The 25,851-nt window shown below is 42.1% G+C and overlaps 1 protein-coding gene across 7 annotated transcripts in view; it reads left to right on the top strand.

Moving 5' to 3' along the window:
• LRRC4C (leucine rich repeat containing 4C) overlaps positions 1–25,851 on the top strand; it is a 1,161,603-nt gene that overhangs the window by 225,060 nt on the left and 910,692 nt on the right. For all 7 annotated transcript variants that reach the window (XR_013360200.1, XM_077863658.1, XM_077863655.1 and 4 more), the window contains exon 2: positions 5,606–5,792. The gene's annotated coding sequence lies outside the window, so the exon portion shown is untranslated. The remainder of the gene's footprint in view (positions 1–5,605; positions 5,793–25,851) is intronic.

The raw sequence follows: 25,851 nt of genomic DNA, 5'->3' as shown, positions 1-25,851 counted from the left end.
CAGCTCTAAGCAAACGCAGAGTTCCAAATGGCTACTGCTTATGTGGTGGAAGAATGATAAGTTGGGAACTTAACAAAAGTCCTAATATAAATTCAGTGACACCAAGGACACAATAGGGGGAATATGAGCTGCACTTAGGTGGGGATTGCTGTGAACTGGGGCTCCTAAAATACCCCTGTGTCACTGTGCTCAAGGTGCCATAACAAAATAGCACTGCCTCCATGGCCTAAACAACAGATACTTGTTTTCTAGCAGTTCCGGGGCTAACAGTCCCAGAACTGATCAGATCAGATCAAGGTGATCCCAGAACAGATCAGATCAGATCAAGGTGATCCCAGAACAGATCAGATCAAATCAAGGTGATCCCAGAACAGATCAAGGTGTTACCAGGGCTGATTTCTGGTGAGACCTCTCTTCTTGCCTTGTGGCCATCTTCTCTCTGTCAACTCACTTGGGGTTTCTACTGTGCACTTACTCCTGGCGACTCTCCCTATAGGAACACCAGTCCCATTGGATTAGGGCCCCGACTCTGTGACCTCATTAAACCTTAATTATGTTTTTAAAGAGCCTATCTTCAAATGCAGTCTTTGTGGGCTCAAGGTTTCAACTTGTGGATTTTGAGGAGACAGTACAGTCCATAAAAACCTCCAGGAAGAGGAGTTAAGAATAAAATATTAAAGTTCCCTATGGAAACTCAAAAGAGAGTCAGAACATGCAACAAACAGAATTCACAACCTAGAACTAGAGATAATAGAACTCTCTGGAAGAGACTTGAAAATATGTGTGTAAAAGCTTACATAAAGAAAGAAAAAGCTCAGACATCAGACCCGGAGAAGGACCCCCATCTTGAGCTGTTGAGCACTGGAGCTGTATGATTTGAAGGTTGTGAGCAAACACATTGGTAATGATGTAGGTAAGTGTAAATAAGCATTAGTAACTTGGAAATAGATTCGATTAAATTATCCAGACACGCAGCATAGGTGTAAAGATAAAAAGAAAATAACATAGCATAATTTGGAAGACAGAGAAGAAAATTTTTCAGAAGAGGAGACTAGTAATGAAAGACATGATGGCTCTCAGTATTTTTCTGGACTGAAAAGAGATGCCAGTCTTCAGAATGACTGAGCGTACCACGTCCTTGACAGGATGATTAAAAACAAATCTACACCTAGATATATCGCAAAGAAACTTCAGAACTCACACCAACAGAAAATCTTGGAAGCGATCAAAGATGAAATATCTATTGCAATCAAAGGGGTGAAGATTAGAATTACAGGTGCTGTCCTACAGTACAAGTAACTTGTGGGGACAAGTAACTTCGTGGAGGGATAACTTCAGAGGGTGGATGAAAAGTAATTGTTAAGATACAATTCTGCACTCACCCAAACTATAACTCAAGAGTAGATTTAAAGTTTTTTTTTTTAAATACTCATAAAAAATACTGTGAGGATTAAGAACTCAATCTCACTGAAAAACAAAACAAAACTATTGCAGCATGAAAATTAGTAAGAGGCAATCGAACCCCCTCCTCTGAAAATAAGGATGGGATGGTGAAGGGAATACTTTGATAAACATTTAGATAAGTGGAAGTAACCTTTGACTGTAAAAATAATATGGATGGTTGGATAGATGGATTGGTAGATGATACATATTACTAATTTCTTTGTCATTTAAGACGAGGTGTTTTACAAGGCACAACCAAAACGACGTGGTCCATTAGGGGAACAAGTTTGGTGTGGATCTTATCTGCGAGGAGATTAGATTTACTGATTAATGGTAAACTCTTACCCATATATGTTTAAATTTTATGAGTGAACACCAACAGAAAAGAAAAAGAATATGTAGTCTCTAGATAGAAGGAAACGGAAGGGCGGGATAAAGAAGACTGCATGACTTGAACAGGATAAAAATGTGGACATAAAGAATACAGATGAACTAGAGGATAATGGTTTTCTCTGGGAGGAAAGAGTGAAATTGGGGAGGATTGCAAAGTGGTATCCTATTCTTTCTAAGGTAGTTTATTTGTTAAACTAAGGTACACTACCTTTCTAAGGTAGTGTATTTGTTAAAAACAAATAAACCAATAAAGCAAAGTATTTAATATTAGTTAAAACTGGACAGATGAAATTTGTTGGTTGTAGCTACTTGGCATGTTTCTTTATTATCTATTTTTTTTTTACTTAACTATATTAACAAGTTTCTAAAAAATGTGCATTGGGGTTGGATACAACCATGCTCTTACCGCATATTACTGTGTAACTTGGGTGAATTTATTCAATTTCTTTAGGTTTCGCTTGCTTCATTTTTAAACGTGTACAATGATAGAATATTCTCTACCTTCCGGGGCTGTTTTAACAACGTAAAGTGTGTGCACGGTACCTGGAGGAAATATGCGTCCAGTGTATGGTAACTGATGCGAGTAAAGCCGCAGTGAGAGCATGAAACCAAAGGAGAGTCTTTAAATCGAGAAAGGAAGTGTCACCTCTTACACGCTGAAGCAAAATGTCCACATAACTGACCGTTGGATTGAACTCTTACGAGGTCATTGGTGAAGTTTACCTGGGCAGCTTGGGGGGATTGGTGAGAACAGAAGACGGTGGGCCGGAGTTGAAGAGGGGAGAGGACAGATGCGAAAAGGCTTGCAGCACATTGTGTAAAACAAGGAGGCAAGGAAAAATCATGTACTTATTTATAGAAGCAGGAGAGAAAACAGATATAAAATGGGAGACTGCAAATGTGAACTATTTCAAGTAGTTTGGTTGTGGAGGAAAATAGGTCAGTGACTAGAGGTAGAGGCTCGTGTGTGTGTGTGTGTGTGTGTGTGTGTGTGTGTGTGTGAGGCAGTGGTAAGGATTTTGGCGTGTTAACGGACTGAAAGGAGAGATCCGGTGGGAAGGGGCAAGGTGAGGAAACAGGAACCGAGGTAGAGCACTGAGGGGTTAAGGTCCCAGAAGGGGCAGGAGGAGTTGGGGTTCAAGAACACCGATGGAAGAGTTGGCCTTAAGCAAGAGAGAAGTAGGTGTTCTGAGATGAAAAGGCAGTGGACTGTGATGCTGCCGGTGGTCGTGTCTGCATCTTCCCTATCGAGGGTGAGAACTCAGGCCTTGAAATACTCCATATTTCCTATGATGGAAAAAGTGGATTCAGACCCAACTCCTCTCAAGAAGGGTTCTTTTTTTTTCTTTCTTTTTTTTTTTTTTTTTGCTTGTGAACGATCATCGTTTGAGACTTCAAATCAGCACACGTGTTTCAAAAAGTCTCGAAAGTTCCACAGAAGGGATGATGTGTCAAAGTTACTGGCTAAGCCTTTGGGAAATAAACAGGAACCAAGACTCCACATTTCCATGTCCTCTACAAAATCAGCTTTCCAAAAATAGCCTCATACAAGCTGTAGTCACAGTTGAATGTCATGTTTCTATTATTGTGATGACATAAAATCATTAAACCACTGCTAGTAGTAAAAGCAGTCATGTCTGGTAATAGAACTGCTCTGTGCCCACGCGAAGGGAATTGCATTTTAAATGACACATGGAGAGCAACGTCCTCTGGAGGGGAGTGGCATGGACTGAGGTTTTACTTCCACAGTGATTTATTAAATGTCCTCTCTGCTATTTCTGTAGTACTTAAGCTCTTGGTTCTGATGAGTGGTGTCAAAATTTCAAAGAAGTTCTCAAAAAAAAATTTAGTCATTTGCTGAACTTTTGTGTATTTCTTGTATTTAACGTAGCTGGAAAAAAATATTAAAAGTTTCCAATATCAAGACCCAAACCCACTCCCTCAATCTCTCAAGGCTCTTGGTCTGGACCTCTCATTACATCTTCTCTTAAATCCTATCACGCAAGCAGAATTATGACATACGGGTCCTAATGCTCACACAACCCAGTGAGAGAGAGGTGGCCATGGGGAAATGAGTACAATGGACATTTCAAGACTGAATTCAATCTTCCCAATATCAATTGGAATTGAAATTCCGGTCTGAATTTAAAAAATGAAATTAAAAAAATAAAAATAAAAAAAATAAAAATGAAATTTAAAAGAGACATTGAATTAAATGTCTCTCTCAGGTTCTGAAACTATTACAAATGGACCAGGAAGTTTTGACTTCCTCAGGCATTCAGACATCAATGCCATCATCAGTAAAGTTGAACTGAGAAATACGCTTTGTATATAAGGCCAAAAGAGACTTCCCATCATCCCCCTAAAACTGGGCCCTGCAGTACCTGTTGAGAGAGTCTAGTTACAGAGCCAGTTCATTGCATGTAGGAATAGAAACCGCCTCTCACCTCTCATGAGTAGTTGGCACAGGTGCACTGACCTTCTACAGTAGAGCCCCTCTTCTTGTGGGGAAGGGAATGGTCAGAGGTGAGGATTGGCATCTATCTAACTCTGCCAAGAGAACCGAATGCCTATCAGTCCGGGGAATGGATGACCTCCCCAGACATAGCGTGACCTCTTCTCCATGGCCTCTCATTCGATCAGTTTTATTCAGTTAATACACTGAAGAGTCTCATTCTCTGTTACATAATGAGCTTCTCAAGAATGCCAAGTGTGTCGATCAAAGCCAGGCCAAGATGCCAGTGAGACCACACACCGGGACCGATAAAGGACATTATATTGGAGGCGTTCACCAGGGGAGGGGTCTGGGCTCTCCAATTGCCCACTGTGCTTTGGGGACAGAATGCAAGTATTCAGCAAATTGAAGCATTGGGCTTCAGGAGGCTTTCATGAAACTTGATTAGGAAAGTAGGAGCCCCACCCCCCCCACCCCGGCATGGTTAAGAGCTGGAATCCATCAATGGTGTCAACATCGTCCTAGCGCCAAGTCCTGTTCTGCCAAGTTGGACAGCCATAGTTGTGAGGACATAAGCCTCTTCTCTGACAGGATCGGTGTGCTGGCCTGAGAGCCTGAAGGGTTCCAGCTCTTGGACATATTTGACCATGACCAAATTTGCTACCTCAGCATCTCAGTAGAACTGATTGCTTAAGCACTTTCCCTAGCCGACTTCCACGTGCTCTGCGGGAGGCCACATCCTCCTTTGGGAGACTGGCAAGTGGGGCATAGGCTTTAGAAAAGCTAATTCTTCTCGGTGTTGGCCTGACTCGTCTTCTCATTTGGCACCAGGGTGCTGAGTATAGTGTATTGTAATATATCACTGTTGAATAAGGAGATAATGCAGAGAGGAAGGAATAAATGAATAATTAAGTGGTGAGACAGTGTCGTCACCGGGCTAGCTTTCCTTCACACCACCCCTCCATTCTACTCTTTGAAAGGTGTCTAGGGACTAAGCAGGAGTCTTCTTTGTCTCTCTTCCATGAGAAATTTCTCTGACCTGGAACGAAGATTTAACCCGGTCATCAAATGATGCCGATCACATTGGCAACAGAGTCACCGATTATAGAATAAGGACTCTCTATGTCTCTTCATGAAAGCCCTCGAGTTTATTTTTTAGTTCCTTTTAAGATGTGATATGATCTCCTTATTTGTCCTAAAAATCCCCTGGAATTAAATCCTAAATTTTAATAATAGCTAGCATTTTTGGATGATCACTATGTGCGGGTGCGGTGATAAACACTTGACATAGATTATCTCATTTAATCCTCACAGAAACCAAATGAAGTGTTTACTGTCATTATCCCTATTTGATGAAGAGGATACTGAGGCTCACAGAGAATTAACTTGTCCAGAATCATCTAATATCGAGTAATCACGAGTGAATGAGCTGAAAGCACACACAGAAGCCGGGACCAGACTTTGACTGAGGGGAGAACTTACAGAGACAGAACAGTAGCAGGTGAGCAATCGTCTCGATGCCAGTTGCACAAGGGAACCGGGCCACCAGTCGTAAGACTCGGAAGGGACCCCAGTCTTGAGCCTTGGGGCCCAGAAGCTGCGGGTGGAGGAACCACCGCCCCTTCTCTAGGATGGTTTGGAGCTGAGGTCCAGACTTTGTATTTGCAGCTCTATGCTGTAGCAGATGTGTAGCTTCCAGCCCGAATCCTCGACCTCGGCATTCATGACTGAGAGTTTACCAGCCCAGGTCACAAAGGTTAATCCTTGGCTATGACCGAGCCATTAATTGGCAGAACTTTTATCCAAGTACCTTACTCTGATGAATGCCAGAGTCTCCCCAGTCTGATAAGATGGGCAAGGAGAACCTGAGATAACGCTCCCTATGTGCATTTCAAGGGGCAGCATGGTCCACGGTACACACCTTTCCTGCCCTGTATTTTTATCTCTTGCTTCTAGTGGACCATTTGAAATATTTATGTAGTGTGCACCCACGTCTGGCCCTTACAGCTCACCATCCTGGTGCTATGTGCTCCATGAGAATGTGAAATTCAATTTGGCTATGAGTCACTCAGGAGGATATGTTGTTGACCATGGATTTGATGGGCTTATCCTCTGGGATTTGAGGGGGCGGGGATGGGTGGGGACAGGATAGTGCCTAAGAAGTAGGGTTTCTTGGAAGAAATGAAGTCACATATACGGAGGTTGCGACTTCTGTGCTGTGAGTGGGCATGTTTAGGAGATTTTATACCAGAGTTGATGATATTAAGGAATTTGTGTCGTTTAGGTCATGCAGTTTGAGTTATTTGTCACATTGAATTTTATTTGTAGATGTCTCAGCATCTAATTTCACGATTTCCAGTGTTCCTCAGTTTCACTTTATGAATTTATAAACTTTATAAAATGTCTTGAGCTAAGAGAAATTGTCGGTAATTTAACAGTGAAAACACCTTTACTACTAAGTAAGAGGTTCATGAGGTCCGGGCTGCGATCTGTTTTGTTAATTGCTGTGTGTTCCCCGTGCGTAGATGCCAGTCAGTGCAAAGTTGTCACTCCATGAATATTTATTGTTTGAGCAGGAAAGTAATGATGACTCTTTGGCTACGAAAATTGATTATTAAATCATTTGAATTCTCTTGGAATATGAAAGTTTTGCTTTTAGTTACGTGTATTTATTAAAATAGGTAGAGGTGAAGGGAAGGATTTTTCATACCAAGAATTCTTTACGTGTGAATATAATGAGGTGGAAAAAGTGATCACCTTTTCTTATTTAACACCTCCCAATCATTTGGTTTTCAGTGGGAAGGGCCAATATTTCCAGAATATATATATATATTTTTAAATCTTATGATTACGCATACTTTCAGATGTATAGAAGTATGTATATGTGTGTGCGTGGTGGAGGGTGGCTCATGATTTGAAAAGTGTACTCATCTCTGGTGATCATCCATTGTTTTGTCTATATAACCTCCTCCCCTGCGCAAAAAGAAGACAGAAATGTCCAATAAGGAAGGGCCAAATAAATCCTTAGTTTCAAAGTTCTACAAGTAATCCCAACTCGGCAGAGTATGGAACGGACAAGATGAGGGAACCACCTAATGTTTTCCCCTGTGAACGTTTCCAGTCTAATCTTATAGGCACAATATGAAGCCGTCGTGTGTGAGGGTTCTGCTGGGCATCAGTGCTGTGACAAGTAAATAGAAACTCCTTCAGGCCATGAAAAATATCATGGTTCTAAATATAGCTGCACCTTTATGTCAACGGAACTTCAAGAAGATGTGAAGGTTTCTGGAGTATTAGTTGAAGGCAGTCTTCTGTTTTGACTTCTGTAAATTTGCTTTGGGGTCTGTGTGTGTGTGTGCGTGCGTGTGTGTGTGTGCGTGTGTGTTTCTTTTCCTGGCCCTTATCCATTTGACTTTCTTCCCGATGACCCTCTCTCTGACTTTTCTTTAGATAATTTGAGAATACTGACTGTAGAGATGCCAGGGGTGAAAGGGATCTTCATCCCCAGTGAACTCCAAATAGCAACTTTCTTGTCTCATTCCCAGAGGAATTTTTTGTAATCTTGTTGGAAGCATTTCTGCTGTACTGTAATGTCTACAGGAAAGAATGATGAACAAATCCTCTCATTAACTACATTTTAATGGGCTTTGTTAAAGTCAGCTCACCCCAGTCTCAAAGTGAAAACAAAAAACAAAAATCCTGACCTCACAAATGAAATGTAGTGAAAACAATATAGTAAAGACAGTGTAGACTCTATCACTGAAATTTAAACTTTTCAGATCCTAGTGGCTTTTTTTTTTTGTAAAAAATGCTGAAGAATTCTATCCTTATAAAATAAATATATACATAAAATCTGCAAAACAAGCTACAGCTACTTTCGAGAGATGTATTTGAGAAAGTCTTTTATTTTATCCTATAGAAATATCTTGATATCACATTAAAACCCCCACATAGTCGCAGTTTATTGTCAGACTGTTGCAATCTGTGCGTCACAAGACCATGCCATGCATGCCATGGGTTGAATGGGTTACAAGTGTGCTGGGATCATAAACCTTTTCTGCTTTTAGGCAGCAAGATAAGGTCAAGGGCAACTAAACCTGCAGCGTCTTTCTCCTCGCATTGTGAGTAAGCATGACAGTTTTCCCTAGTAAGCCATCCAAGCCTTATTTTCCACATGATCCTTAACGTGAAATAGTTTGAACACACTGCTGAAGAATCATCCACTTATTCTTTCCATGGATGCTTCTGGAATACCTCCTATTTATGAACCAGTGCATTAGATAGGAGTGGGATAATAAAGGTGACGAAAGCTTATTTTGTGACCTCGAGGAAGTCATAGCTACCACTAAGCATACTACCACCCACCATATGTGTAGACTTACTGGAACACAGACGAGAGTCAGCCTAATTTAATTTGGAATGAGAAATGGGCTGAAGACACACATCACCAAAGAAATGATACTTAACTGAAGTTTGTGGGTTAAGTGGAGTTTACGAGGAAGGGTGTATGTTGTGATAATACTGTTTTTCCAATAAATAGTTTTCTATTACAAGATTTTTAATGGTTCCATACTATTAGCAAGGTGTGGATAGAACACAATTTAATTGAGCTCTTTTTAGGCTGATTCCATTTTTTTGACAGCTGTAAACAACGCTGATATAAAGATTCTTACAGCGAAATCATAGAACATGCCCTTCATTCCCTTCGTAGGATAGAGTCCCAGTTGTGAAATCACTGGTTCAAAGAAGCAACACTTTTTAAAAGCTTAACTACATTTTCTCAAGCTAGCATCATAAAAGCGTGTGGCTTTGAGGTCAAACTTATGTTCCAAGTATAAACATTTTTTTTTCTGTTGGTTATTTGACCTAAGTGACCTTCATTACTCTTAGTTTCTTGCTTCAAATGAAAATGAAGATCATAATAATTACCTTAAAAAGCTGCTTTAAAAACTATAGTGGAAGTTAATAAATACCTATGAAATCCCTCTTGTGTTTTTGACAATAGGTACCTTGGCCATAAAATCCAAGTGTCTTAAATATTGTAGGTTAGCGTCATTCATGTATTTCCAGCAGGGAATGTGCACGTCTAAAATAACTGTGTGGTGTAGTTACACACAGTTCATCACATGGACCAAATTTCAAAAAAAAAAAAAAAATCTGACCCATTGTCCATATAAATAACTTTAGAATTGCTGGACTGTGCTCAGAAATTTGATCTGAAAGACAGAAAGGTTCTAGCCCTCGATGAAAAGACAGAAGCCCGGAATAAAATCCTCTTTCTTCCACTTATTTCCTGTGTGATTAATTCCTCTGACTCTCAGTTTTATGACTTGGAAAAAAAAAAAAAAAACATAAGGTCACATTTTCGTTCTGCTTCAAAGAATCAAATGAGCAATGTAAATAAAAAAAGATAGATAATAGATAGATCTCTAAATTGCTATTCTGATATCACCTACTATTCTTATCGGTTTTTAAATCTACCGTGAATCTTTTTACTGATTGGGAGAGAAGAGGCAGCAGGCAAGAGTGTACCCTTCCCTCATGCTTGTCAGTGGGTTACGCATTTTTCATATTCTATTGATGTGGGGCATTGACTGGAAGGATTGGGATTTATTTTTGAACTCCTGTCAGCACTCCATAATTAACATTGCCCAGAAGAGAAATGCTATTTTGCCTCCTGCATCATCAACACACTGTCAGCAAATAAGGAAGGCATCGTCTTTGCCATTATTACTGCTAATGTATGAAGCAGAAAAGAACAGCTGGATTTTCACACACTGGGCTGTTGGAAGCACTGGCATTTAGTGAGATTTATTTTCAATTTCTACCTGCTTCTATTTGCCTAAAAACGTCTTTAAAGGGGAAAAATATATCATTTTTATCCCAAAGCTTATTTTGAACCTCCCAATTTAGGAGTTTACTGATTTCAATTTACTGATCTCAAAGTTCTTTATCTCAATGTCATTTTTTTCTCCTTGACAAAAAAATGCAAAGCTAATTGTTGATTGCTCACTGGCTATTTTACTTCTCTACCTTTACTCTTCTATTGTCTCTGTGTCCTAAATTTCCTGTACTATTTTAATTCTCTCTCCGGTCTCCAGTTTTGCTTATATTCATAGTGGCAAGGAGTAAGGATAATCTTTTAGAATGAAATAATTGAAAAAAAAAATAGAATGAAGAATTGTAGGGGCTAAATCTTGCTGCAATCAGATGGCAATAGTGAGCTCAGAACTTTAAAAAGGCAAAGCAATCAATCAATCAATCTGTAGCCTCCATAGTTACAGTGTGCTAAAATTAAGTAGTCTAAGGTTATTTTCTTTGAGGTTTTTGTTTTTGTTTCTTCAATGACATAATGGGAATGTGAAATAGTACAGCCATCATAAAGCAATTTGATGCTAAAAAGCTAAACATAGTTTAATGTTAAACATAGTTACCATTCTGATCTGGAAATCCTACTTAAAGGTGTGTACCTGAGAGAACTGAACATACTATCAGCCAAAAACTTGTACGTGAATGCTCATAGCAATTTTATTCATAATAGCCCTAGAGTGGAAACAACCCAAATATATGTCAACTGATCAATAAATGAACCACATAGAGTACTTCATACAATAGAAAATTATTTGCCACTAGAAAGGAATGAAGTGTAGACGCACGCTTCAACATGTGTGAACCGTGAACTCACGGGCAGGAAAAGGGCAGATACAAACGGCCATAGATTCTATTACTCCTCTTACATGGTCTGTCCTAAAAAGGCAAATCCACAGGAATGGAAGAGTAGATTACTTGTGGTCAGAGGTAGGGGACAAGAGACCCTGAGGGGAGATTGCTAATGGGCATGGGATTTCTTTATGAAGTGATGAAATATTCTAAAATTACATATCTACAATCATTGCACAACTTTGTGAATGTACTCAAAACCACTGAATTGTACACTTTCTTCCCCACCCCCCTCCACCAAGGATCTAAAAATGAAAAAGGAAGAAGTGGATGAATTATGTACGTTAAGCGAGCAACTGTTTGGTATGGTAATTGCATCTCAATAAAGCTTCTACAGAAAAAAGTAACACATCCATTAATAAAACATAGAAACTGGGAATGGCGGAAATGAAGGGGAAATGATGACTAAACAATTTATCATCATAAGCTTTTCATGTTAAACATTCTTTATAAACATTTCTATTTTTAAAAACCCCAGAATATCTTTTCACTAAACGAACCATGATTTACTTAAATATTTTTTTTTTGTTTGTTTCAGTTGTAGGTGTTTGCCAACTAACTATTCACTAGTCTAGATTTTTTTTTTTTCATTTTTATTGAGAACCAAGCAAAGTGTCTGTGGTCACTGATGCAAACCGGGTATCGTTACTCCAGAAGTAGTTACCTACTGGCAGCCTGGTAATCTAGAGCTGCTTGTCCTCTTACTTGGACCACTGCTGTCACTAGAACTCATCGTAGGAGTAGACTCCTACAATGACATGGCCAACGGTGATTGAGGGTGTTCTTCATATACCCCTTATTTGGAGGAAAGTGAGAGGTCTGTTTTCCCTTCATTCAAAACAGATTTCAAGGCTTCACCTAGCTAAATGCTGCAGGCAGGTAATTCGTGAACCAGTAGACCACAGACTGACGGCCCAGGATGGAGACTAGAACAATAGGGTAGTGGAGAAGCTTCACGTGTCTTTTTACTAATGCAAGATTTAGTACATTTAAGGATATTACAATGAGGTCAAATCAAATTTATTCCAGAATAAACAAATGAGAGTAAGAAATGGAGGTCAAATTGTGCTTTCACGGTTCTATATACACCAGTTAGATCTCCGGGAGGGAACTTAATGCAAGTTGATGTGTGATTGTTCCACTTTTAAAAGAATGTAATTCCGTTTATGTCTGGTTTCATTAAGGCTGTTGGGAGAGCACTTGAGTAATTCAAAGAGAAGAGAAATGTGAAAGGTACCAAGTGTACGTACAGAAGCGTGTATTCATCCTACATTCTCCTGTTATAACATGCGTGAGTCTGTCAACCTTAATGTGCAAAGTCTGTTATGATTTCATCTTGTATAACTGAGAGCTAGCAACTTTGCCACTCAGAGAAGTAATATGATCATTCTAAATTTGTCGCACGGAACCTTTGTAGTTTGTGACACGCTCACTACGTGGCAGAGACGATTCAGGGAGTAGACGTAAACAGACAGTCATGTGACCTGTTGGTTAGTGATGGATGCTTAAACTAGATTAAAATGAATGGGCTAACACTTTCTCTGTCGGTTTTCATCTCTTCAGCCTCCCAGCTATTTATGAAAGGGAGATATTTGTATGAGAAAAGATCCCAATTGGGGATTAATGCCCAAATCCCTACATAATTTCACACAATATAAACAAAAGTTATCATAGGACTTTGTATGTAACCAAGCCATTTAAAGGAGTGATTAACATATATCCTTTCATAATCCTGTGCAAATGTTTTCCCCCTATTTAAAAAAGATGAGTATAATTGACACATGATGTTACGTTAGTTTTAGGTGTACAATGCAATGATTCGACAACTATTTATGTTACGTTGGGCTCACCGCAAGTGTAGCTGCCATCGGTCACCATGCAAAGGCATTAACGATGTATGGAGACTGAGCATCAGAGCGATTTGAGCTTTTCAATAACCAAAGGATAGAAACAAGTATTAGGAAAAGACATAAGAAATTAAATCACATTTATGAAACCCCCATCCTAGCGCTATTTGAGAAGATTCTAGAATGTTAACGCCTCCATTAATGCTCCAGAAATCATAGGAGGTAGACTGTCTTCTCTCTGAAATAGAGAAAATAAAGCTAAAGGCCCCAAACATAAGCCTAGTTCCTCACAGATTTTTTGGTGCAGTGCCATACATTTTAGAGCTTACTTTTTTTTTTTTTTAGACCACGTGTTCTAAACCTAGTCGTGATACTGGGAAGATGTTCAGCTGTAGCTTTTGTTGTGAAAACTGTATTATCACTGTCTGGCAGCCCTTGATTAATTCCTTCATGCTGTAGTCACCTTCACATTTTATTTGATCCACATATGTTTTTAAAAAGGCTGCAATTCACTCTTTAGTCAAGGCATTGGAAAAGCCCAAGATCAAAAGTAACCTCGATTGAAAACTTTGCTGTGGATAGACTCTTCTATCTTCAAATGTTCAAAATTGTTCTTGGAACAGGACCAGTTATAACCCTCCTAGACCCTCCTTCCACGCACGTTCGTCCTACCCCAAATGAAAGTATAAACAAACACAAAGCAAAGAGTAGTTAGTTGGCCTCGTAGTAACTGGAGGGATGTGTGGACTCCGTGACATCTGGTAGGGAGCAATAGAGAGGAAAGAGCACGGTCTGCGCTCACCCTGCAATGAATGAGGAAAGAAGTAAGAATATCGAGAGGTAAGCCCCATTCTTAGAGAGTTCCATCCCGTGTCTTTTCTCAATAGTGCTCCTTTCCATTGGTGTAGTTTTTGGAATGTTGGTAGGTTTGGTGGAGTCCATGGCTGACGACCAAGAAGGATTTCTCCAGAGGTCTTTGGTGCAAAATGGTGGTTTTATCAAAGCACGGGGGCGGGACCCATGGGCAGAAGAGCTGCTGCACCGGGGCTGGGGATGAGGGGGGGCTGATTATATACTTGGGAGTAGGGGGTAAGGAAAAGAAGGAGGGTTTCAAAAGAAGTTTCATAAGCCAGAGAGGACCTACAGGATACCAGAGGCCTTGCCATTGTCAACCTAAGGTGGCTCCTCCCTCTGGTGAAGCAGTAACATCAAGACACTTGGGACTTTCCTTCTGTATGTTAGTTTATCGCTAAGAATGCTTGTTCCTAGTAAATCACTAAGACTTGTAAACTGAGGGAGACTCCTGTTTTTCAGGACTGTGATCTCTATGAGGTGGCCTTTGTTTTGCCTTCTGTTTAGCCTAGGGACAGCCAGGAGCACCTGAGGAGTGTCGCACCCAGCCCACCCGGGAGCGGGGGGCAGGGGGCCATGGGTGTCAGCTTGTGCTTTGTCCTCAGCTCGCCTCTGCACCATCGTTGAAGGGTCTGCAAACAATAACCTGTGAGGCTCAGTTGCTCTCCAGTGAGTGAAGCTCCTTCGCTCTGCTCACTCCCTTCCCAGGCTGGTTGCCTGGAGGGCAGGAGGCCTGAGGCCCTGGTGCCTCTCCTCCCATCGGGCACTTGGGGTCCTGCCTCCAGGACGTGGTAGGCGGGGTGGCCTAAACAACAGCAGCGTGTGTCCTAGCAGTTCTGGAGGCGGGAAGTCCAAGTCTAAGGTCAGGGTGCCCTGCTGGGTTTTGGGGAGGCCCCCCTCGCCGGCCCCCCGACGGCCACTTTCTTGCTGTGGTCTCCCTCAGGTGGTCTCTCCCCTGTGTGCACCTACTGGGTCTCTTTTCTGGGAAAGACACCAATCCTATCAGCATAGGGCCCCATCCCTTTGCTCTCTTGTATTTACCCTCAAGGATCTCCTCGAAGCTCCTGTCTCCACACAGTCCTACTGGGGGCTGGAGCTGTAGGGTGTGAGTCCTGGGGGGACAGTTCAGTCTGTACACGTAGGGTTACTTTACTTGGTTCAGAGCAGTTTTATTCCACCCCCAAGACCTTAATAATCACCAGAGGGATGGACAGGGGAGCTTTAAAAACCGATGCCCAGGCCTTAGCCCAGAACAACGAAACCAGAATCTTCCAGGCCAGGAAAGGGCATAACCAGCGCTTTTTAAAAGCTCTCCATGTGGTAATTTGTATATAGGATCAGAAACCAGAGACTAAGGTGTTTAGGGTCTGTTGGCCCGATCCATGTTGCATAGCATGTTGTGAGTCCCACTGAGGAAAAGGAAGGAGGAGTTAGTGCTGGCATTGTAAGCAGTTTCCAATATGTTTAGGAATATATGCCGCGTATCGTGTTTATTGTAATCCATGCACCGTGTTATGTATGACCTCGGAAAATAGACGTTTAAACTATAAACCATGGTATCCTTGGGAATGTAAGTATGGTTCAAATTGAGATCCCACGACCTGGACGTTTCCAAGAAAAATAAGAATGACACTACCACCCTCCTTGGTTATGAGATGAAATGAGATTTTACATGCAGAGTCTCAAGGAGTCCGTCGGTATTATTGTTAACAACAGTTCAAGAAATCAGGTGGGAAGAACATAAAGTGTGCATTTTGTTCATGTTTTCCCTGATCCACTAAGATCCTCAGGCTTTGGAGCAGGAGTGTGAGCAGGTGTCCCCGCTCAGCCTCACCGAGCTGAATTTTGCGTATCGAGGTGGTGAGGCCTGGGATGGTGTTGAGCCGGGGGCAGATAGCGAGTCCTTCGGAAGCAGGTGGTTAGGGTCACGGCGGAGATCTCGGAGAAACCAAGTCAAGGCCTAGCTATTCCTGCTGCTTTTTGAGCTTTGCGAGGAGCAGAGGGCCCCGGCGGAGAACAGAGGCAGCCGGTCCTAGGCCGTTCCGGTTCTGTGGGATTATGAGATTGTTTTGTGGTACATTTTAAGAATCCACAACCCTGGGCAGCCCAGGAGGCTCAGTGGTTTAGCTCTGCCTTCAGCCCAGGACACGTCGGGCTCCCTGCATGGAGCCTGCTTTTCCCTCTGCCTCTTTCTCTTTCTCTCTCTCAATCTGTGTCTCCCATGAATAAATAAATAAAATCTTTAAAAAATAAAAAATCCAATGCTTTTGCATCTAGAGACATTCCCTTGTCAGGAGGCTTGAGGAAGGCCTGGTGGTCTGATCGTCCGCATCTTGATGAAGTTGCCTTGGAAAGCTTTCCTGGGCTCTGTGCGCATCTGTGTCATAGGTGAGGGTGCAAGGGGCTGAGGCGGGTTTCCTGGGCCTGCCTGGCCTGCACCAGCTGTGCACAGAGCTACTGGCCACCGGGAGCATTTCCCCTGGCCTGCCTGGTAGTGTGGGCCCGGAGCCCAGGGTCTCCTCCACAAGGTGCAGCCCCCAGGAGCCTGGCCACGCAGGTGGGTCGTGTGGCCCTGTTGGCCCGGGTGCCGGGGCTCCCGGGGCAGGCCCGTGGCCACAGCTTCCCAAGGGCCCACAGCTCCCCCATGCCTGCAACCCCACTGTCCCCGCTCGCCAGTGGCCTGCCACCTAGAAGCTGGGCAGTGACCGCCAGCCTCCGACGGGGGACGGCCTCCTTCAGACATCAGGGGAGCCTGATGACCTTGCCTGGCCTCTGTCCCCGGGAGGCCACAAGGGCCTGCCTCCCTCAGGGCCACTGCAGCCAGGCAGCCTCGTGGAAGCTTCTCCTCTGGCCACTTATGGGCCCAGGGGCCTGAAGGTCTAAGCGGTTCAAGCCAGGGGTGAAGCCACGGCGCTCCCCTTTTATTTTTCTTTTTTTTGGCATACCTTTTTCAATATGTGGCTTTGTGTTGCATTATTTGGGGCGAAGGGCCTTGTAACCATGGCCTCCGCGGCCTGGACAAGCCCTCTGTGCCTCCATCTCCAAGTTTATGTCAAACCCTCCCTCGTTCTCTATGTTTCAGACACACCGGCTTTTTTTTTTTTTTTTTTAAACATTTCAAAGTCATTCCTGCCTCAGGGCCTTGGTCCTTGGTCATGCTCACAAAAAATCCTCGGATCCAAGAAAGGCTGCTACTCCCGTCCAGCCCCACGTGTCTCCTCCAGGTCATCTCCTCGGAAAAGCCTTTCTTACCATCTCACCTAGAGCCAGCCGTCCTCCAGGGGGACCCACAGTACAGCCCATCTCTGTAGTATATGTTGTTGCAGTTGATGATTTTCTTGTGTGTTTACTTGTGGATTTTTTTTTTTTTTCTCTTCCTCAAGACCTGCAGGCCAGGATTGTGTCTGAATTGATCGTTGTATTCTGTGCACCTGGCAAACAACAATTTCAATGAGTATCGTTGGGAGGAAGGGAGGAAGAAAGATCAAGAATGAAAACACATACAAGGCACTCAACATATTTTAGCACTATTAAAGAACACCCGTGGTACATCCTAAGTATACATAATTTTTGTCAATCCCATCACAGTAAAGCTGGAAAATGAAAAAAAAAAAAGGAAGAAGTATAAAAAAAAATTTTTGCTGTCAGTTAGATGATGCCATTCAGCACAGTCTTAACTCCGGGAGTTAAGTTCCCAGCTTCCCAGAAGCTGATTTCCAAGAAGGGAAGCTAGGGTAGTTGGGTTAAAGCCATGAGTCTGAGAATGTTCTCTTCCCCAGTAGGCAAGCAGTGGCTCTCTCAGAGATTGCTTGGCGGGCGGTCTCTAGACTTGCCCTGTAGGTGACTCCTCGGCTTGTCAGAGGTTGTCCCCTGCGTGAGGATTTGGGCATCCAGCCATTGCTGCCGCGGTCATGCCACATCCGGGATGTTAAATGTTCAAGGCAGGAGACGGTGCCCAGTCAGGCTTGCATCGCTTTCAGCAGGCTAGTTGGCCAAGTTGGAATTTGGCAGGGCCATTCCTGTCTGTATCCCTCCCATCATTTCTTCTTTTACGGGGAGCAGCAAAATGCCTATGTGGATAATCTTAATTCCTTGCAGTCTGCATCATGGCACTTCTATTTCTAGAAGGCCAAGATAATACTTTCTCTCCAAATCTGTTCTCGAAGGCTCTTGTCTCACTGAAATTGCTTTTCCTGTCTCCACCAGCTGGACACTCAAAAACATTATCTCAAGAGGACCTATTTTAGTTTTGCCATCCATCATCTGAAGAAAAAAAAAATGTGAAGACTTATTCTGATCTAACAATTGTATGTGGCTGCCTCAAAGAGAAAGATTGAAAGGGAGCAAAAGAAAAAAAAAATGGTGCGATGCCTCCTACTTCTCATAAACATCACCTGTCAGTGATTTCTTCTGGAGAAAGGCTCCCACAGCCTGTGGGCTGAGAGGTGAGATTACAGGGGTAGCGTCACAGCGCTTCAGAGACTTCACTTACAGCTTGGCTTGCTTGCCTTACTCCAGGCACCGTTCTAAGAACCTTCCCTATATTATTAGTTCATTTAACCCTCCCATTCAACAGATGAAGTAAGTGAGGCACAGAGAGGTCAACTGTGGTGTCTGAGGTGACTCCTAGAGCTGGCTACACTGGCTTCAGATGACTGACTCCAAGCACTACAATCTGCTCCCTCCATGGCAGTAGCTTTGTTGTCTCTGTGTTTCTGATTCTAGGTCCGTGGGTTACAGGGACTCTTGCACATACTGAAATAAAGCTTGCAATTTTATTTAAAATATATCAATCATCTAAAACCCATAGCTTCAGGGAAAAAATGCTTCCTGTTTGCTTTCAAGCAGAATTTCAGTCTTGCAATTATGATTCTACGTCTATGGCTGTCCAGTGTTTGAATCCCGGTTACCAAAGAAACAGTCTTTTCCCTCAGCATCGTAGAGGAGATTTGCAAAACCAAAGAGTTTATATTCAGAACCCTTTAGATTTGTGTTAGGGGTGCTTTCAAGTGTGTTTGATCAGAATGAAAGCCATGGAGAGTAAGCCACGCATTTTGTCTGCCCCAAGTGTGGGTCTGTATCCCATCCCCAAGGAGAAGGGAGGAGCAGAAGAGGAAACAGGGGATGGGGGCTGAGTTGAAGGACCTCCTGAAGAAATCAGGCCTTCCATGGTGAGCACAGCCCAAGAAGCTGATAAAAGGGATCAATTTTCAAAACAGGAGTTTCCAGTGACTTAGGATCAAAATATTTATTATAACATCAGACTACTTTAATGCATTATCAACTATGTGTGCATATAAGTACGTATCCTGAGTCTCTGAGAGACTCGGTTTATTGTTAAGTAGCTGTGTGGGGGGGATTGTTGTTACACTACAGAGCTTCCATTTCCAACTCCCAAGGATTTAGAGAGAAGCTCAAAAGAAGCATATCGGAGACAAAAGCATTTCTCAGTGCTGCTATTTACAAGCAGAAAGACATTAAGTCACTAAGCCTCAGTTGTCATAGATCTAAAATGGGAACCAAGCAGCTCACTGTTTGAAGGCTCATTTGAGGGTTTGCAAGAAAGGATGCAAAAGGGTTTTAGTGCCATGTCCGATACGAAGAGGACACTCAGTAAATGACAGTCAACAAAAGGGAATCATCACCTAAAAAGTACAAAAATCCTTGGCTTCAGGCTCATTGTTAACTTGGGGGGGGGAGGTGCTGCAGAATTAGCTCCCTGGTACCTGGTAAGCCAGTACTCATTCCATGGAGATGGAGGATACAGTAATGGCAGGAAGCTGAGTCATTCCCTGCAGTTTTCCGACTGTTGCTGTATGTGTTGATGTCAGCAGAAGGCCAGTTTGGACGAGCCCAGCTCATCTCTAAACTTCGCAGTGGAGGTCTTCTCATCAGGTCATTAGTGCTGACATGATTGATCAATTAGGACGGTAGAGAGGGGATGGAGGAGGAGTGCCCAAGAGGACATGAGCCAACACTAGAGGTGGCCCAAGATGATGGGCTGCCAGTGATGGGGCAAGGAGGGCTCCTAAAAGGTGAAGTATCAAACCTACTTTCCCCCCATTTTGGCCAAAAAGTATAGCAAGTTTGCTTGCAGAGGTGGTGGTGGTGGTGGTGGTGGTGGTGTGTAGCGGCCATAGCATCTACAGGGCTTGAAGAAACTCAATTTAGAAACTAAAAATAAAAAAACGATAAAACTGAAAAACAAATTCCCATATGCAAACAAAACCAACATGCCTTGTATAAACACTTTTGAATAATTAATTTTTTTTTTTTTTAAGAAAAATCACCGGCTAAAATCTTTCAAAGGAAACCAATGCGTAATCTCCTTCTGAGATATTTATCAATTTTTAACGTGGAAAAATTATTAGTTAGAATACCATCAAAAGGGCTTCTGTCCTTTGAATTTGTAAGTAGGCCAACGTTTGTTGGGGGTGAGGAAGACCCGCATAGATTATCAAGAAGAGACAATTCATACACCAGGAAAAAAAAAAAAAAAAAAGCTTGGATATCATCTTCAAAATGATGCTTGAGCATTTTCTTCTAAAAAATTTTTTCTGATTTTTTTTCCTGTGAAATAAGTAAGTTTTCCTCCCATAGAAGTAAAGTTGGAACCCCCAGGACAGGTTGTGAATACCTTGGAGACTGGGGATCTTTGTCAGGACCTGAAGGGGTAAGCCTAGAGCCGCCACTAGGTGTCACGTTGAGATCGCTTTTGGGAACAGAAGCTCCCAAACTGGTTCCAAACAACAAGAGGCACCTTCTTGGTTAATTTCAGCTACTGTTTAGTTTCTTTAAATAGAGACTCTTACTCTGCACATGTCAAATCTTTGGAGTCTTTTGCTTTGTCTTACAGGTATTTACAACCATTTAAACTTTTCACCCCACCACGCAGGCCTAGCGGGAGGTAGACTTTGAAAGAGGGGAAGTTTGATTTAATGGGGCCAGGTTGTAGAGAGAGGGAGAGGTCTTTTAATTCTTGGATCCCCCATAATCCCCTCTAGGTCCCCCATCCTAGGATACCTGAAATTAACATATAAATTGAGAAATAACCTTACTCTTACTATAAAAACTGCAGCAGGGATTCAATTGATTGCCACCTTAGACAAGTCCCATATATGGAAATTCTGGAGTTCCCACTGGTTTTCATTATCACATCTCCTCATCGTCAACCCCACCACCACCCCCTCTTTTGGGTAACCCCTGCCCAGCTGAGGTCTCCAGCATTCTTCTCCTTGGGTCATTTGGTTAACTTTGGAAGGAATGTGACAAATACCAGTGTTCAATTTAGGGTGTTAATAATGCAGCCATTTGCTAATTCCAGAAAAAAAAAAAAGTGTTTTAAAAGAAGATAACTTAGGAGGGCAGCATTGTGACCACAGAGAAGGGAAATTCAGCACAATGAAGCTAGGTGATGGTGGAGGAAAGAGGACAGTTTGAAGCCCAAGGGATGCTGATTGCCTTCTGTTCTGGAAATCTTTCGTATGGCTACCTATTCTGATATGAGTAAAGCAAGCACTGTCTCTAGGCATGTACAGTATTAGTACTATAAATATATTTTTTTAAGGATTAGGTAGGTTAATTCTACCTTAAAAAAAAAAAAAAAAAAACAAGTAAAATAAAGAAATTGTGTTAAAAATACCCTTAGGGAATCCCTGGGTGGCTCAGTGGTTTAGCGCCTGCCTTCGGCCCAGGGTATGACCCCGGAGTCCCAGGATCGAGTCCCACGTCCGGCTCCCTGCATGGAGAGTGCTTCTCTTTCTGCCTGTGTCTCTGCCTCTCTCCCTCTGTGTGTGTGTGTCTCTAATGAATAAATAAGTAAAATCTTTAAAAAAATAATAAATAAATAAATAAATAAATAAATAAATAAACCCGTATTTCTGCAGGAGAACAAATCTCTGTGTAAAATGTAGGAAAGCAAATCATAAGAAAAATTCAGAACCAGATTACATCCTAGAGTAGTCAGGTGTAACGAGCAGGCACAGATTGCTGGGATTTGAACACCTGTAGAAAGCTTCATTATACCATAAAAAGACCGTCTTTTCACTCCCTGGGAATTTTCTCATTTTTAACACATTTCAGAATAACTCACTGAGGGCAGCCCGGGTGGCTCAGTGGTTTAGCGCCGCCTTCAGCCCAGGGCCTGATCCTGGAGTCCCGGGATCGAGTCCCACGTCAGACTCCCTGCATGGAGCCTGCTTCTCCCTCTGCCTGTGTCTCTGCCTCTCTCTCTCTCTATCTGTCTCTCCTGAATAAATAAATAAAATCTTAAAAAAAAAAAAAACTCACTGATACATACCTTTCTTCAAAAAGTATTTTAGGAGTACCTATGGATACCTGTAATTATTCTAGAAACTAACAGCACCACGGTAAACAAGATCAAGATGGGCGATGTCTCCACCATGGCGAAGCTTGCATCCTAATTGGCAAAGCCGGAGTCAAAGAACCTAACAAATGACTTATGTCACAAGTGAGAAGAGTAGGAAGTGTGTGAAGTAGACTTAGGAGCTGGAGACTCCCAAGAGGCAACATGGATGGGCTTTCTATAAAAACTTTCAGAGAAGCCAACAGGACCATGGAGATGAGCAAGGAGAGGTAGGCTTATTGGCCATATAATCTTGAGTAGATCACCGAGGCTTAGCTTACTTATCTTTAAAACGAGGTTGATGCTAAAGCAAAGTGTTCAACAAGCCAAAGCGAATGTTCAACAAACCTGTCCTCAAAGTTGCTACTCTAACTGCAATAAAATTCAAACACCTTGACATAGCCTTCGAAGCCGATCGATCTTTGCATCCTAAGATGACAACTTGCGTATGGAAGTACCCAGAAATGTTCTGTTCAGTTGGTTTGCAAGCCTGTGCGGAAGAAGAATCCGATGGTAAACCCTATTAGTAGCCCCACAGCCTTTTCTAGCCTCCTCCCACTTGTCACCAATCCAGTCAGCATCCTGTTCCCCTGCTGCCAAACCTTGGCAGGTAACCCAGTTCTAGCTGATGAGACCTAAGAGAACACCCGAGAACATTCTTGTCCTGATAAAGGGACGCACTGGAAACCTGCCAGTCCCCTCCTGCCTTTGAACGTGGGGGTTTGAGGAGCTGCTACACTACTGCCTGATTGTCAAGGGAGAAGCCATCGAAAGCTAAGGATTATAGGAATATGGAAAAACCCTAGATCTTTGGAGACATCATTTAACCGTCGAATAACTTGGGATAACCATCTCGTGACTTACGTTTAGGAAATTACTGAGTGCTTTACTGTTCAAATCTGAGTTTATTTTTGAGGGTTCTCGTGCTTTTACAAAACAGATCATTGCTGATGCAATTGTCTTTGATATTGCTATGTCGTCAGTGCCGTGGAAGGACCTGAAATCCAGACTAATAATCATTTGTTGGCCAAATGAACTTCTTAAGACTTAATTCTTCACTAAAGAAAGGCCCCAAAGACCTTACACTTTTAGAGTAATTTTGATCCAGGGTTGAAGTGCTTAAAAACAGTAGTCAAGACACCTGAGTTCTAGATTTTACTCAATACCAAACTGACAGTTGGGAAGAGAAAAAAAAAAAACAAAAACAAAAAACTAACAGTTGAGTAAATACAGGGCTCCCAGGAGACTTGCTTCTATTCTTTATACTTATATAAAGTTTGAACTATATGTTTGTTTCCTGATTGTTTTCCTGAGGCTTTTATTGCTTTAATGAAATCACCCTCCTCAGCAATGTATCAGCCGCCAGTGTATATTGAAAAAGAACTCCGTGAAAATTGACCGTCTTTCCTGTAGACCAAACTTGGACATTTTATTTCCCATGACTCCCCTTTATATATTTTGTTTAAATGCTCTTTTCAGAATGGCTCATCTTGCAGAGAGGACGTACATGGGCCTTCTTTGTTTGGATTCCGATTTGTAGTTAGATTCTCAAATCGCTTGCATTACTTTTTCCTTGAAGCAAATGTTTCACTTTGCATTCAGAGTGTGTTGGCATTATTCACATTTTATGCATCCTGAAAATATTGCTATTCATAATAGATATTTAAGTATTTTTTTTTATTTCTCACTTCCTGAAATTAAAAGATTCTTTTCAGTTACACCTGGAATTATGTTTTGAACCTGGATAGACTGTCATATTTATGGATATAGGTTTCTGCTGTAATGCTATTTTTAAAATGGAAGACAAATAATCCTAGAAAACGGTGTATAGTATATGAACATATTCCATTGCTAGGAATCAGATATATACAATGGGTAAATAGTATAAATTTAATAATTCAAATACCTATGGATTATTTATTGCTGAAAATTGTTATTATTCTTTCATTATTTCTGTCAGAAATCCTCAAAAGTAAATTATATATTTTAAGTTAATGAGTATTTTATTTTAAAGGTTTTATTTCTTCACGAGAGACACAGAGAGAGAGAGAAGCAGAGACACACGCAGAGGGAGAAGCAGGCTCCGTGCAGGGAGCCTGATGTGGGTGGGACTCGATCCCGGGTCTCTAGGATCACGCCCTGAGCCGAAGGCAGATGCTCCACCACTGAGCCACCCATGCCCCCAAGTTAATGAGGATTTTAAATCCTGCCCAACATTTTCACAGAAAGTTTTTACCTCTATCTTTCTAAGTAAGGGGGAAAAATGATAGAATGGTTTTGAATTCAAGATGACCAGTGATAACAGCAGAAGGGATGCTAGTGACAGTGGAGGTGGTGGTGAATTTTAATTGTACTGATATCATCTCTCATCTCTTGAGCATTAACTATATGCCAGGCGTTGTGATGAGCTGTTCGCTTGTAATACGTCACTGTTATTCCATGAAGTGAGTACTGTTATCCCCGTCTTATCCATGCAGACAAAGGCCTAGAATGGCTAAGTCATTTCCTTAAATCGTCTGATGAGAATACGTCTTGCAAAAAGTAAGTTGGAAGAGGCTAGGAGAACAGTGAGCATCTGTGATGACTTGAGAATTCAGCACCTATTAGGGTGAATTGTACAAAGGGAAGTGTCCCTTGCCAGTGCGAAGAAATTCCATCTCTATCTGGAGAGAAAATAAGCTCTATATTTTGCAAGTAAGGAGTTCGGGGGAGCCCTACACATTTCCCTCAAAACAGGTGTCGTTCAATGTTCTTTGAGTATTTCTGGGAAATAATATCACACCTGCAAATCCTCTAGAGAAACAGAACACAATGATGTGTAGGACAAGCAAACAGATTTTCCTTTCTTGTTATTTTCCAGAAGTTATTTATTTTATTTTATTTTTTTAGCATGGTGCCATCTGGGTTGCAGAGCCCAATAAAATGATAAGCCTATCTTCCCAAATGTCAGGATAGACGTCAGGATCCACCACCTCGGGCATCTTTTAGAAATAGAAAGATTGAATCCGGGCTTTATCAGCTGAAGGGCTTATTTTCTAAAATAGTGTTGTCTTACGTTGTATCCATGAAGGAGTGCTCGTGTGTACAGAGATCTATAGATGAATCCACTGCCAAGAAACAACAACAACAACAAAATCCTTACTTTATTATTGCAATTATACCACTTGGAGTTAAGTATAACTGCAGATTGTTTGCTGTCCCAGCAGAATGGGGCCTCCATGCGCAGAACCTCCTTGCTGTAGGTCGCTGGCTTGGCTTCTTACCCTTAGGGTTTCGTCCAAGGGAAACCACGGGAGGAATTTCAAGCTGAAGAACAGAGATCAGTTTTAAGACTCAAGTGCATCATCTCTTCAGTCCCCTGTGGATAACACAAGAGAACTGTCTTTTTATGGGACAGTTAATATTCTACTTGCAGGAAACTGGGGACAGGATTTAATAAAAATTGTTATCCCTGAATGACTAATTAGATCCTGGCCTTAAGGGAAGTGTCAGTCCCTGCTTAGGCGGAGTTGGGGTCTCAAATCATCTGACTTGTTGAAGAATCGCAAGAACAGACCTGTGTCATCCTATCCACTGCCCTTCCACCCACCCACCCATCCACCCATTTATCTCTGCGTTAGTTCACGCATTCATTCACCCTTTATAGAACTGCCCCAGATGGAGACCTTCTAATAAGCTTTGGGTCATTATTGGTCAACAGATGCTGATTTTCCCCCCTACCTCACAAAATGGGTTTAACCTTTCAATCTCCCCACGGTGGCCCAAGAGTGGAGTTC

Source organism: Canis aureus, chromosome 21 (assembly GCF_053574225.1).
Source record: "Canis aureus isolate CA01 chromosome 21, VMU_Caureus_v.1.0, whole genome shotgun sequence".
NCBI lineage: Eukaryota > Metazoa > Chordata > Mammalia > Carnivora > Canidae > Canis > Canis aureus.
Note: the sequence above shows the minus strand (reverse complement) of the source record. Positions and strands in the feature narration are given on the sequence as shown.